General features: G+C 38.1%; 1 protein-coding gene across 4 annotated transcripts in view; it reads right to left on the bottom strand.

The window, feature by feature from the left end:
* lingo1a (leucine rich repeat and Ig domain containing 1a) overlaps nt 1-13,733 on the bottom strand; it is a 258,282-nt gene that overhangs the window by 7,522 nt on the left and 237,027 nt on the right. The window contains exon 1 of one of the 4 annotated variants that reach the window (XM_044125407.1): nt 10,203-10,256. The exons of the other annotated variants lie outside the window; for them this stretch is intronic. The gene's annotated coding sequence lies outside the window, so the exon portion shown is untranslated. Of the gene's footprint in view, nt 1-10,202; nt 10,257-13,733 lie in introns of those variants that run through there. 4 annotated transcript variants of the gene reach the window in all.

Raw genomic sequence — 13,733 nt, forward strand, 5'->3', positions numbered from 1 at the left:
ACGCTGCTGTGACAATGGAGCGGCGTCGCTGCAATCATAATGAAACAACCTCTACTCTGACTAGTAATTAGGCCTGGGCCATATGGACTCAGAATTGTATTTCAAAATTCATAACGATAAAGTTTATGATCAAAAAAGCAAATATTTCTGACTTATTTTTTTAGGTAACTGCATAGTCCCCTGTTCATAGTGCCATAAACACAAGTAGTATGATAAACGATGAGAAATACTCAACCCAGGATGTGAAATATAACTTAATATACCAAATCTGCCTTAATCCACATTAATGTGTACAGTAGAAATCACATTTAGCAGTACTGCAGAAGCTAACATCGACGATCTTTGGTACAGTCAATCAGTGCCAAGAAAAATGAATGGCTCTCCTCAATATTGTGTCAAGTAGGAAATACACCAAAGTATTTCAGCTTCCCAAGCTTCAATCTCTTTTAAACATTTTAGATTTTAAAAAAAAATCTGTGAATATGTGGATTTTCTGTGAATCATTTTGGAATAGTTTCACAAAAATCCACAAACAAGTAAATCTCAAATGCTGAAAAACAAATGGGCAGAGGTCCACTGAAATGTCAAAAGAGAAAAAAAAAAAAAAACCCAGAAAACTATAAGTTTCACTTATCAGTATTGTCAAGGTGATATTATGAAAGACAAGCAGTAAAACAAGAATTTGAATGCTTTCATTATAATTTGGTAAATTTACCCATTTTCAGATTAAATGTTCATGCTAAAATGGAAAAGATATATGATTTGGAAAATATATTGCAAATTAACAGGATAGATTTTTAAAGAAACATTGTGCATTTAGTTTTAAACTTCTGATAATATGTTGACTTTGTATTATTTTTGCATAAGGTAGAATCTCACTCCAGCTATATATATATCTATATATTTAATTTAAATATATATTTTTTTATCACTAAAGAAATGTTTTTGAAAATATAATGAAACTTTAAAAAAGAAATTGTTGTCAGACTGAAGAATATGCATCAACATCAAGAGAATAAAAAAAAAAAAAAGAGATTAAACATCAAAAAGATTTTCTTGTTTTTTAAATTATTGTTGTTTTTCAACTTTGTTGAATAAATGTCATGTATTTTTGTGTTTGACATCTCTAGATATACCTATGTTGCTTTATTTATACTCTTCAGCATGATTTTTTTTTTTCAGTCTACATTACATCTTCGGCCTTGGAAATAGTTTCATTGTCCGACACGCACCGGCATCCAATGTTTGTGTTGTGTTGCCGCCGCATGTTGAATAGGCTTCATGTCTGCACTTATTATACATCGCTGATTTGTTCCCTGCTCATCTGTCTGTCCCCATTAAATTCATCACAATAGGCACAATGGCACACAAGCATGGAGAAGACACATCCGACGCCCAAAGCCTTAGTTTACCTGTCACAAGACATCACTCCCAAGCCCTTTTAAATACCATTGTTAAATACCTGTAAGCTGCTGGGAAATCCATGAGATGATGCTGACGTTATCTGCAGCACAAAGTGTTAAAAGCCTTTAAAGCCTCTTCCTTGGCAAACTGCTTAGTCAGCTGCCAGGCTAATCCTCAATGGCCAAATGCAGGAGTGGATTTTTATTTACGCGGCTATATCCGTGGCTTTGACGGTCTTTTCCTAGAACACTTGGTGATAAATGTGCACCTTCTTTGAGGAAGGATAAGAAAATAACGCAGGCCATCGATTTCTGATATTTTTAAATGGACTAGAGATGCACCGATCCACTTTTCCCACTTCCGATACAGATTTTGTACCGGAAGATACCGATCCAATACAGGAAAACGGTGGTGAATTGATTTAAAAACACAAATATAAATGTACTGAATTAGAAATGTAGTTGAGAACTCTACACAGGTACAGCACACCTAGAGACGCCAAACATGTAAAAATAACAAGGCCTGTCACAATAAACAAATTTGCTTGACGATATATTGTCCTAGAAGTTATTGCAATAAACGATAATGTTGTTGTTTTGAAACCATTTTCAAGTAATATAATGGTAATGACACAGTAATGCTATTGCAATATAAGTAATAAATGATGATGTTTAGACCACAAAGCATAGAACTAGACTGAATAGATCCGTCCTTATATCTCGGGAACACTGTCACAATACCCAATCTAAAATTTGTTCAATATCAAGACCGATACAGATATTAATATCGGATCGGTGCCTCTCCAAAATTAACCAGCCTACATGATGATGACATGAAGTTAAATATTAATCAAACCACTTTGGTTTGTACAATAAGCAGGAGCTTCCACATGATAGGAAAAAAAAACAGTAGCAGCCACAATTCAGCTTAATTCATCTTAACCATTGGTCTCTGACCTTTAGCTGGCTAAATAAGATTGCTTTCACAGTACCTGAGTGCTGGCTAGCTGAATTTTCAGGAGCAAGGATACCCTTCTGTCATTGAAAGAGCTAAGCCGCCTACCGGGATTGCCGGCTAGATGTGGACCTGTGAAATGGCAGGGCTTAAAAGTAAAGCCGACTGCCGACAGATGGACAGTATAGCCCTAATCCAGGCAAAGAGGCTGGTTGATGCAACAAGGTGCAGAATTCCAACAGAGCGCAGCTGCTGTTCTGACAAAACTACGCTCTGAAGCCCGTTGACATGTCCCCACTGAACCTCACCTCGCACCAGGGTCATTTATCGTTTCTGTGCAGGTGCTCCGGTCACTGATGTCTCACTTTACCTCGCAGAGATGAATAAATCCGCGAGAAGATTGTGCTTAGAATGAGGAAAGCACCCCAAACTAGGATGAAATGTCAAACTGGAAACTCAAGTGGAAGGATATTGGATTTATAGTGCCTGACATCTTCAGGTTTAAAGAGGGAAGGAGGTGTTGGAGTCACAAATGAGCCCATTTGGTTGGTGTTTCATTACACCAAATAAATGTGCAATACATTTAATTGGACCGGCTCAAACGGGCTGCACCTCCGGCGGTGTTGCATCCCTTCAGGACTAACTGGAGTCACCTTTAAGGTGGAGATGCACAGAGAAAACGGTTGGTGAGCTGAATCAGCTCAACTTGCAAAAACTGAAGAGTCTTACAGTTCACCAAAACTGCAATGGAAACACCGTTTTCGCATCACAAGTTATCCGAAAAGAGTCATATGATCAACAACAACTGGCGCAAGCCACAAAGGAAACGACAGGAAGTGGTAACTACCATCAGTAGTACTAGTGACTACTAGTGATAGTCATCTGTGGCTACCACTGACCATAAAATTCAGGAGTTTGGCATTTCCAAACTAAATTTGCTTAATAGAAATGCTCTTTTTTTTCCTTTTTTTTTTTCTAAAATCAGTGATAAGCCTGTTGCAATTATTCGATTAATAAATAAATCATATGATATATTAAAACGAACTCAATAATTCCCATTCTGGTGATTAATATTTACATTTTATTTAAAGACATCATAATCCATTTTAGTCATAGTTTTTAAGTGTTTTATTAATTGCTTTTGGTTGTTGTGTTTTATTTTGAAATTTAAAATCTCTTCCACTCTCTTTACTAAATTTATGTTTATTGGAGTTTGAGAAGAAAAACTTGCATAATCAATAGATCACTTGAAGATGATCTCTCAAAAACAACAATATTATCGTTTATCGCAATAATTACCAGGACGATTTATCACCCAGAAAAATGTATCTTTACAGAGACTAATGATTGAAAAATATGATTTCAAAAGGGTTTTTTTTGTAGAATGTGGCTGTCGAAGCAAATTTCTAAAACTATACTAGAATTTGTTCCTACATGTTCAAAGTGATTTAAGAAGGAGTCAGAGAAAAAAAAAAACACAACTGCAATCCTGCACCTACTGGGAGTGTAAAGATGTGATGTGCTTATTTTAACAGTTGCAACACGCTTGGCACCTTCAGCTGCAGGAACGTCTTCACCCAGCTCCCCTGCAGGGAGACGCTACTCTTTTCCTCTCCACTGAGGCAGAGAGAAAGACGCATCACAGGCCCGTCACTCACACACATAAAAACACACGGCCAGCAGACGCAGCGACGTTTCTACTTGGCATGTCGTCTTATGTGTCGCACCCCCGCTAGGGGAGCTGATCTCCAGGATCGGGGGACTGACGGACTGAGCCGCTCCTCGCCGAGGTAGTTAGAGACGCAGACTTTCCTCCGAGCGCCACGGGAAACGCCGACCCTCGGAGCTCCAACCACCACGGATAAAAAGCTGCGACAGATCTCCGGCAATAAGCATATAGGAGAGACAATAACCTCTGAAGGTCAAAGGGGCTCGAGTGTTTTGGTTGAGTGGGCTTTGTGTAGATCAAACTTTTGCCAAGCTATAGTGCTAACAAGACCCCAGGAGGTGCTTTTAGAAAGCCGACAGTAAGGCCAGAGAAAGTTTTTTTTTTTTCGGTCAGCATTTCTGGTCATGTTGGCTAATAACACTTTCAGATCACAAACTTTGTTTTACTGGGTGTAAAAATGGCTCTCAAAAGGACTCAAAGCCTTAATGGCCACCACAGATGGTGCAATGTCAGCAGAACAAGGGAAGCAAGTTTAATGCAGATGTTTAATCTTTTAAACTTTTCATGTGTTGCTTTTTTAAGTGTTGGCTTCATAGACTTTTCCTGACAAAAATCATTGACAACAACTTTGAAATTTCAGAAAAAGTTTGTGGTTTTATACAGATGAATATAATCAACACATTACAGAGTGAATGATAGTTTGTACAGAACCACTAAAGTGGAGATCTAGATTTGAATGGATGTTTGTGACAACCTGTTTCTGGTAACAGATTATTTTGGTAATGAAGGATATAAGATGCTAATAGTAGTTCAAACTCTAAATCATTTTGACTTTGTTAAGAAAAAAAAAAGTTAAACAGTGTCAAAGCAACTGATCTCCTTCAGATATAGGAGGATATGACTCTGCACCAGCAGAAATATTTAAATGCATTTTTAAAGAGATAAATATAAAATTATATTATCAGGTCAAAGACTTTTAAAAACACAGATGATGTTAACAAGAAACAGGAAACGTCATTATTCCCATAGCATTAACAGTTTTAATGCTTTCATCCCCCCCAATATGGTTTAATTGCAGAGTTGATATGCAAAATATTTTTTGTCCCTCCAGGGAGCTAGTAGCAATTTCCAGTTTCACTTACCAAGTATATTCAAAATCCCAGTGCAAAACAGGTTCCCACTCGTTCGGATTGCTCCAACAACGGAATTGTGCAATTTCTACGCTCTCTTGGGGCCGAGGAGCTTCTGATGGTAAACTCCATTTTTGCAGGGTGCAGGATCTCAATTATCTTTCTGTAATGAAGTAATTGTTCATCTCCACTTTAGAAAGGCCCGAGGGACTGAAGGATCGGCTGGGCTCTAAAGCCTAGTAAAATATGCAGCACAAGTACCAAATTTATGGTCGTTGAACATAAAAGTATATAATATGTCAGATTTCTTTCGCTATTTGGTATTTGAGGAGTAAAAACAAAAAAAATCATATTTAAAATACAATATGTGTTTCCTTATTGAAGGGACGGCATTATGTCGAATCAACATTTTTTTTTTTTAGCTTTACATCATGCTATAATGTTATTCCCACATCAATAACAAAACTAGAGTGTTGCTTTGTTCCTTTCATGCACATTTAAGAAATCCCTGAATCTCCATGACAACGCCTGGTTAGACTTAGACTTACCTTGCCTTCAAGGACAACTAGCTCCTTCAGACTAACCAGCAGCAATTAGCAAATGCCTGGTTAAACTGTACACCTGCTACTTCACAGTGAAACGCTGGTAAAAACATTGTTAAAGGGTTAATAGAGGAGCCATGTTGTGATGACTTCCTGAAGGTGGAGTTTTAGAAAGAGCTGGAGCTTTTAAAGAGCCCCAATTTCAAGGCGTTAAATTAAGAAGTCAAATTTCTTTTAAGTCAAATTTACATATATGAAGCATTTTTAAAACAACTGAAGTTAACATAGATGCCTGATTGTGCTATAAAATGTCACTTTTTGCCTGGAAAACATATAATGCTGTCCCTTTAAGATAAAGTGCCAAGAAAATTCCAAAAATGCAAAAAATACTTGGAGGAATTTGTTAAAATTCCTGGACAAAAAAAAAGCATCAAAACTTCAGTTGTTTTTTTTTTTGTTTTTTTTTTATAACTCAGAATACTTCAGATCACCAACTTTTATACAGATAGATAAAATGTATATTACAAGTTCATATTTAGTTAAGTACTAACACTTAACACATAACACCTAAACATAATAATGTATCTGAATGCATAGAGAGTCCACGGATTTTTTCTTCTACCAAAAGCTTCTTTTTTTTTGTTGCTTTTGGTTAGGGCTGCTTTCCTGTCTTTTGCAATAAACGCTGCAATGAGTCCTCCATACATGTCTGCAGGACACGGCTCTAATAGCAGTGACTACACTATACTAGTTCCTCAATTAGGGGGGAGTCAACATGGAAACATGCCTCAGTTTTATAATGAATAATTAAAACTATATCTTATTGGCTGCTGGGACGTGTGATGGGCACAGTGTGAAAAGGCTCAGGGCCATACCGACTTTAATTGTGAGTGGCATTTAAAAGCTTTCCTCCCAGCGTGGCTGAGAAAATGTCCACTTTGCTTTAGCTGATGCTCAGGCTCGCAGCGAGGCCCTTTTTTTTCAGAGGGAAATGAGCTGTAATTAGTTGATAAAGAGTCAACCCTGACGCTGAAAATGCCACACCAGTGCACTGGGAGCGGCGACCGGAGGATACTGGCGGCTAACGTGGGATAGCGGAGGATAGATTAGGAGGCCAAGGGACGCCTGACAATGAGTACCGCTTGCAGCTTTTATTGTTGCAAATCGGGTTTTCTTTATGATGAACATGAAAGCCTGTTGTGGCCATTTATGCTAAATGTTTGCAGTTTATAATTTCTACCAATTTAGTTTTGTTCTTTGGGTAGTAAGAATATGCTTAAGTTAATTAAGAAGCAAAATTTGTAATTATTTTTTATATTTGTAATTGTTTAGATTACGTTGCTAATTAATTTGAGTAAATAAAACTCCCCGGGTGCTTTGTGGAGGATTGTTAGGTAAATGTCTGGTGTGGACGGGAGGTTTTGTAAAATTATTTTTTGATCACTTTTTTGTACCATAAAACATTAAATTGAGATTATTTTTCGCTTCGACTAAGTCACAAGACGTTTCTAGTAATTATTTTGTCTCTACTTTTACAATAAATAAATCAATTCGGAAGTGCGTACCACCCACGGCCTTTATTGGAAATTTTGATTTTGTTAAATACGACAGAAGACCGCGACAAAGCCTTTAAATGAACTTTGCACAAATAAAGTGGGAAGGGAAGGGAAATATACCTGAATATATTTGTTTAGTGACTGAAATGTTCTTAGGCAGAATTCAAAACAATAAAAATAATACATAACTGGTTCCTTGGATGAACAGCCTTGCAGTAAATACCTTAAGAAATGTGAACTCTGTCTGAAAATCAACTGCTACATTGTGACTTCCTGAGCGATAATGAGGGAGTCCAGTGCTGATTACTGTGAAAACATCTTCAGTCTTCACTTGCTTCTTTGAACATTTATTCCAAGCGGCCAGCCTTTTTGTAATAAATTATCTTAAGGATTTCTGAAGGTCATTTCATGTTTTTCTTTAGATTTTTTTTCTTTGTTGTTAGTTTTCAGTCCAGTATCTGACCATCTTCAGAGGAATGTTTTTCCTTTTTCCTTTGACCACTAATCGCTCCCCTCTGAGCTAATTTAAACACTTAATTTAAAAAAGATCTTTAAGCATTTTATTCTCATTTGTCAGACTTCCTCAGTGTTTAAGTTTACAGCACAATTAGTTGTCGATGTCGGGTAAAAAAAAAAGAAAAAAAAAAGGACAGCAGCAATCATGAGAAATAGTCTGGACAGGAAGCAGTGCAATTGCAAAAATTGTGTTTTTTCGACATTGGCAGAATATCGGCAATATTTGTAATGGAAGTGCAGCTGGCGAGAGAGGAAGACTCAGAGATAGCCGTCTTTGGAATCAGTGAAATCTTCAAAAAGTGAAATCAGAAGCTGATTTTAGAGAGACAGTAGATTGAGGTTCATTTGAGGTTCATTCGCCATTTTAAATCGTTTCGATTTCTTTGCAACTATAGTAACAAATGCTGCTTAGAGGAGCTCTGCACTGAAGATTATGTTAAGTATTCTTTTACTTTCCTTCCTGTTCTTTACAAATTACTCAGTCAGAATCTTCTGGCCTTTAACTATCGGTCTTAACGAGACGTCTAAGAAATCCAGAACTCTTAGAGGCTCTGAAAAACCCCCACAAACTGGCCTCAAATTCCTGATCATTGAATGTCTAAATAAACTATTTGCAAACCCATATCAAGAAGGAATATATTGATTCAGTCAACCGAACACTAGAATCACAGGTAGGAACATGTCGACAGCAACACCTATCCAATGACAATGTCAGTTTGTGTAGCAGCAGCTTCTGCCAGTAACACAACACAACCTGCCAGAAGTCCTGTTTGGATTAGTCTCAGAATACACCACAAAGAGCCAACAGTGTTAACCTGTACTTCAAAAATAACCAGACTTTGTTTGACTGGGTTATCTGATGGATCAAAAATAAAGTTTCCATTTGAAGGATTTACCTCACGCGCTGAAAGTTATACCATTCGACTCTTCCTGATCTGTTGGGTTCAGATGGAGACGCTCAAAACTTTCATAAGTGTTTTATCCAAAACCAAAAGCTGCAAAATCCACAAGTGCAGCTAAATATAGATTGGACCATTACATTTTTTTCCCCCCTTACACACAGCAGTGTGAGAAAAGGTGAAATCTGTATCTGGTCTGATGGCTGTCACTGAGTCACTCTCCTTTCCTATGGGCAAGGTTTTTGGCTCTTGTTTCAGTGAGTGCTGACCCGCACTTTCATCTGTTGGCTTTTAGGGCTAATGAGAGTAGACCCGGAACATTAGAAATTCATAAAGCTCTGCGTCTGCTTGAGAACGCGCCATCGGAGACTCTGGACCCATGTTACCACTTAAACAAATCAGCTGATTGTTTATGCAAAGAAAATGGCACCTGATGGGTCATACAAGTCACCGTACATGACAGGAGGAACTGCAGTGTGCCTGAGCCGTTATCAGGATTTCCTCTAATGAAACAGACTCAAGGCGAAGCAGTGCAAAACCGAGGTAGTGTAGATCAATGCAGATCAACATTAGATCTGCAACTTTAGCTCTAATGTTTGTCAAATCACCAATGCAGCATAATGTACAAACACATTTTGTAAGTCTTTTCTATGCATGTGAAAACTGTTGGGGTGCGAAGTAAATCAGTAACAATAAATGTATGTATTGGACAATATCAATATAGAATACGTCCAGTAGAATTTTCAATAATTTCACTGAACTCCAATCCTGACCGCACAGCATTCTGGGGGATGTAGGCAGAGAAAAGCTTTAGATGTTCAACCTCTGATGACCAGCTAAGCATGGCTGGTGGCATCAACTAACTCACAACGTTTCCATTACAAATATGCGAAAATCTTTGTCAGTGTTCAGCTAATGTCAAAAAGACAGTTTCTCAACTACTGTGTTTCCGTTAAATAAGAAAAGGAATTAAAAATCACAAGTAATTAAGTTTGTTCACGCAGTAATTCATCAGCTTTGTGGTTTGCATCAGTGACCACATCCGGTTGTTGATCACGTGACTCGTGCGATGTGAAAAATGTGTGTCAGTTGCAGGTTTATGAAAAACAAAAACAAACAAAAAAAAAAAAAAAACTTTGACACGGCAAAAACCACAAACTCATCCTGGCGCCAAAACCTTTTAGCGAAAAACGAGTTTTTTTCGAAATGGTCTTATTTACATCAAAGAAATTTATTTTCAAAATGTCAAAATGCACAATTTCATGGACAATGGGAACGCAGCTGCTCATTATTTGGTTGCCTGGCAACAGCATGTTGACTAACCTGCACAGCAACAGTTTAAGATTTCATCACCGTCCCTCAGAACGGCCTAAAAATAAACTACAACGGCGAAGAGTGAAAACTGTGGATAAAACAGGAAAGGTTATGCAGTATTTCCGATATTTAAAACAAGAAAAACTTATCGGTAATCTTGTATTTACTGATATTCCATATATCGTGATAGGTTTTTCAGCCATATCGTCCAGCCTTACCAAATAGAGAACGTTCCTTTTAATGTTCACCCGTCCACAATCCCCAGAGTGTTGAATATGACTGGCTGATCCCACTGTGGCTCCAGTGTAGCGATACAGGCGCTTAATCCATGTCCATTGAGAGATTGCCCAGAAAGATGAAGCCTCAATTAGTGAGATAAACCCCCACATAATGACATGTAGACACAGCCTGGGAAATGAGGTCTGAGCAGAAACAAAAGAGAGGAAAAACCAACAAAAACTCTCATCTTTAAGAAGGGTAAAGATTCCCTTGTAAGATGTTGGAAGTGAAGAGCGTTGAGTGGCTGGAGAAAGGAAGCAGTTCACTCCTACAGCTCCGGTGGGGAAGCATTGTCCCGCTATCTGAGCAATCCACCTGCTCCAAATTCCTTCGTAAGAAGCTTAGAGAAAGAAAAAATGCTGACCTTCATATAATCAAAGATTATGCACAGCAAAACAACAACAGTTTTAGAGTGCTTAAGCATCACAACTCAAGGGACTTCCAAGCAATTAAAGGCAAAATTACTCGTCTAAGCTGTCCTTGCATCATCCTGTTCCCTATCTTTGATTGCCTGCTGTAGGAGTGGGGGGGGGATCATGAATATCGTAAGGAGAGGAGATGTTCAACTGTGTTGCTCAGCTATCTGGAGTGTTACCCAGAGGAAAGACGACACATGCTTTCAGAAAGACAATCGAAGTATTTCACAGGTTAGGTGAGAATCAATGACAAGGTGAAGCTGTGCAGGACTTCCAGGTGACTTTAAGGAATGGTTTGTGATTTCATGATGTTCTTACAAGTAATTCTAACATCATTATCAGATAAGTCAGACTACATTAATGAAAAAAGCAATTTTTTTAAATAAAACCACCTGAACCTCAAAAATGACACTGCCATTTGGAAAAAACCCTGGATTACTTTTACACCTCCACCTTAGTTAAAGTAAGGACACAGCTGGTGCAACACAATATGACTTGAATTTCTTTTTTTAGAAAACTCTTGCTTCCCCGCAGCCTTTTTGTTGAAACTGCCTCTTAAACATTTGCACTTTCTATGCTCTTATTTGTAACACCACCCTGATTTTTTAGTCTTACTTACTCAGTAACTGCATCCACACTGAAGGACGCTGTTGTCAACACAACCCAGTCGTGTTTAGTGTGATGCATTCACAGATTAGGAAAAGGTTGGGTATTTGAGTTTTAGACTGGTTGGTGAACGGTCAGGGCCGATCAAACTGAAAACTGACTGAGGACACCATTTGATTTCAAATGAGGGGGAAAAAAACTATTAAGCCTGGAGCCATGTGAAAATTTAAGTTGGCCTATATTAACTGTGGTTAACAACATGGGTGCTTATTTTTCATTAGCCACAACGAGACAATCAAAAATCTCTAAAACAGGTCTAGGCTAGCAATAACAGAGAGGCTAAAGATGTCATGTCCAAATCTAAATAAGTAGAATAACATGTAAGAAACAAAGTCTTTCTCAGCAGTCACTCTGCAATTGTTATTTCCTAAGCTTTATTAGTCCAGTGATGCACAGTGGGAGCCATTATCCAGAAATGGAGAACACAGGGAAGAGTGGTGACTCGTCATAATTGATGACAACATGAAATCTGCTTTCTACCAGACGTTCCTGAAGATGCAGTGTCTGACTGCAGCAGTGTAGTGTTGGACTACAAGATTGGTAGCACTTGGTTGTGGGATCCAAGGTAGGTTCAACTTGGAATGAGTAAAAAAATAAAATGTTGCTATTGAAATGGCCTAGTCAAAGCCCGGACTTCCTATTAATTGATTAAATTGTGCTAAGTAAAAACTCTCCAACATGGCTGAGTTTAAACAAGCACAGCGGCTGTCTTCTCAGCAAAGAACAGTTTTTATTTTTTGCCGAATTCTGCAAAACACGTTCGCAGACACCAAAGTTTGCAACGCCTCTTCGCCGTTTTATCGCGTCATCAGTCCTGTCTGACATCTCGAGATGAAACAAGAAGCAAAAATGTGAAAATGCTAATGAATGCGATGCGAAGGTCTCTGTTTTCCTCTCAGTGTTAAAGCCGTCGCCTCTTCAGTCTGGACTGTTCAGCAGACTCGTATTTTTAGAGCCGGTGTTGCGATGAGGTAGCAGGAACGGTGGATCAACAAACAGATTCCCTCCTACCTGGGAGTGCTAAAACACTATTTGAATTGCAAATTCGACTTTGCGTTGTTATCTGAAACAATTAGTTGCGTAATGAGTTAATTGTCACAGCTATTTAAAAATCAAACATATAAGGCACGTCATAGATGTTACACTCGTTTGCCTGTTTGGTTTCCATATATATCTGACAATCTAATGCTATTAACACTCAAATAGACTAAAATATGAAACTTATAGTCTTACTGGCGTCCTGATTAATAAAAAAATAAAAGCTCTAGAAGCGCATTCATAGCTAAATTGGTATTTCTTGCTGTATTGTTCTTACCCGACACATGAAAATTAGGAAAAGCGATGATGACATATAGTCAAAATCCCCTGGTTATTATCCATCTGCTAAGCCTGTTCTGAAGCTAATAGACCATCCACGGAAAATGGTATAAACACTGCATATTTTTCTTATCACATTCTTACTCATTACTGCAAAAATGGCAGAAATAAGTGCAAGCAAATGCAAAAGAGTTGAATTATTTATCTGACATTTGCATATCTGCTACAAGTTCAGGACCTGGTTGAGGAGCGATTCTATTATGGAGAGAGATATTACTCTTGCATTTCCTTGCAGGCTGTAAAACCAGATTCACCCATTTTAGAGACATTTTTCTAAAGTCAAACACAGAAAACAATAAAAGTAGTTGTTTTTATCTTTCTTTCTGTCTGACTTTGTCTCATTTTGTCACTTTTAGAACATTTTTTTAGTCCGCGGCTGAGTCAGGGTTAAATTGCCTGACCCGTCCTCTCACCCCTCACCGGCCTTCCACAGACCCGATCTCTTTTCTCTCCCAATTCCCAGAGGTTCACAAACTACTTTGCACTTCAGTGGTGGAGCGTCGCACGCCAGCACTCTGCAAGGTCAAATGCCATTTCATTTTCCTCGTCTTTGATGGCTGCCCAGCTCTTTCATCGGCCTCACCCTCCCGACTCACCCCCGTACTACCTTCGTCACTCTCCAGTTAAACGGCCTTCGCTGTCCCCCACCTCACATTTAGAGGACGTGACAGAGTACCATCCAGGGTAAATATCTGTTCAGAGCTAGTACAAAATATTTTGTTTTTCTTTTTTATTATTATTTACATATAATTGCCCAAAACTATGTCTTGCTTTTCCTGCATGTGAAAAAAAGAACGAACAACAAAGATAAGACCTTGATAAGACCTTGGATAACAGAAAAAGAAGAAAAAAGCAGAATTACTAAGTGGCATTGAGATTAACCATCTTGACTCTTATTGACCAAGAGGTAAAAAAAAAAAATTATCACAATTTCAAGGGGTTTATGTTTTAAAAAACATAAACCCCATAAAATCTAACTAAAGAGTCACCAATTGATTGGAAGGATATCAG

This window comes from Gambusia affinis, linkage group LG08 (assembly GCF_019740435.1).
Source record: "Gambusia affinis linkage group LG08, SWU_Gaff_1.0, whole genome shotgun sequence".
NCBI lineage: Eukaryota > Metazoa > Chordata > Actinopteri > Cyprinodontiformes > Poeciliidae > Gambusia > Gambusia affinis.